Source organism: Lutra lutra, chromosome 11, assembly GCF_902655055.1.
Source record: "Lutra lutra chromosome 11, mLutLut1.2, whole genome shotgun sequence".
In the NCBI taxonomy this organism is placed as follows: Eukaryota; Metazoa; Chordata; class Mammalia; order Carnivora; family Mustelidae; genus Lutra; species Lutra lutra.
In genome coordinates, this window is record NC_062288.1 from 50,409,218 (window position 1) to 50,410,494 (window position 1,277).

The 1,277-nt window shown below is 39.2% G+C and overlaps 1 non-coding gene across 1 annotated transcript; it reads left to right on the forward strand.

Annotated features, from left to right (window-relative positions):
- Positions 1 to 910: 910 nt before the first annotated feature.
- Positions 911 to 1,018, forward strand: LOC125081529 (U6 spliceosomal RNA). Its single transcript, XR_007121730.1, has one exon. It is a non-coding gene; the product is annotated as a U6 spliceosomal RNA (small nuclear RNA).
- The last annotated feature ends 259 nt before the right edge of the window (positions 1,019 to 1,277 follow it).

A 1,277-nucleotide genomic window follows, 5' to 3' on the forward strand; every position in this document is an offset into this window, starting at 1 on the left:
TAATTTTTTTAAAAGATTGTATTTATTTATTTGAAAGAGAAAAAGTGAGTGAGTAAGAGAGAGCGAGCTGAGAAAGGGGAGGGGGAGAAGCAGACTCCCCTAATGAGCTGGGAGCCTGACCCAGGGCTCGATCCCAGGACTCTGGAATCTTGACCCGTGAGTGCTAAAGGCAGTTCCTCAATGGACTGAGCCACCCAGGCACCCCTCCTTGGAACTTTTGATTCTGTCACTTTACATGGCTTAAGGGACTTTACAGAGGTGGAATTAATTTGAAGGATCCTGAAACAAGGAGGGACACCTGGATTATCCAGGTGGAACCAATCTAATCACTTGTGTCTTTCTCTCCAAGCAGAGAAATTTTCCCGGCTCTGGTCAGAGAGGTGTCCACAGACAGAGAATGAGAGAGTTATGGGTTGAGGATTCTACCTGCTATTCCTGGCTTTGAGATGAAAAAAGGTCACAAACTGAGGAATGTAGACAGACTACAGAAGCTGGAAGTGAGTTCCACAGAAGTGGGTGAGTTGAAATTGGTTCAATAATTTCCTAGGAAATTCCTATGGAATTTCCATAAATTCCTAATGTTAATGTGTACAACAAATCATGGGCTACTTGTTTAAAATGCATCTCACCAGGCCTTACCTCAGGCATCCTGATTCATTATATCTAATGTGGGATTGTATCTAGTGTGGGATTCATGATATCTAGTCGGAAAGTCAACTCCATTCATGATATCTAGTCTGAAAGTTTATGAAGATGAGTTTAAAAAGTCATTCTAGCTTGATTAAAAGTAAGTTGCCATATTTACTGCTTAATTTGTTAGTCATCTTTTTCATATTTATATTACAGAATCAGGGAAAAGTGACATATATGGAAATATATGTCATACTTTTGACTGCATTGACGTTGGCTTGTGCTCACTCTGGCGGCACATATATTAAAATTGGAACAATATAGAGAAGATTAGCATGGCCCCTGCCAAAATTTGTGGTGTTAGCTTGGAGCCACTTTCTAGAAAATTCACAAATCTTGAACCTCAGTTTTTGAAAATTTTGCCAGGGTACTTGATCAGAAGGATCAGGAATATCTTTTTCCAAGATACTTATTATACCTGTTTATTTGTTTAATGGGTGTTTCCCATGCTGGTCTGTAAATTCTATTTAAGCCAATGACATGGGTACCTTATTTGCATCAGTAGCTCCACCAACAAAAGGCCAGACTCCATTAATCAAGAAGTACTTTCTTTTCAGGTAAATGAAAAATGCACAAGTGTAGTTAAT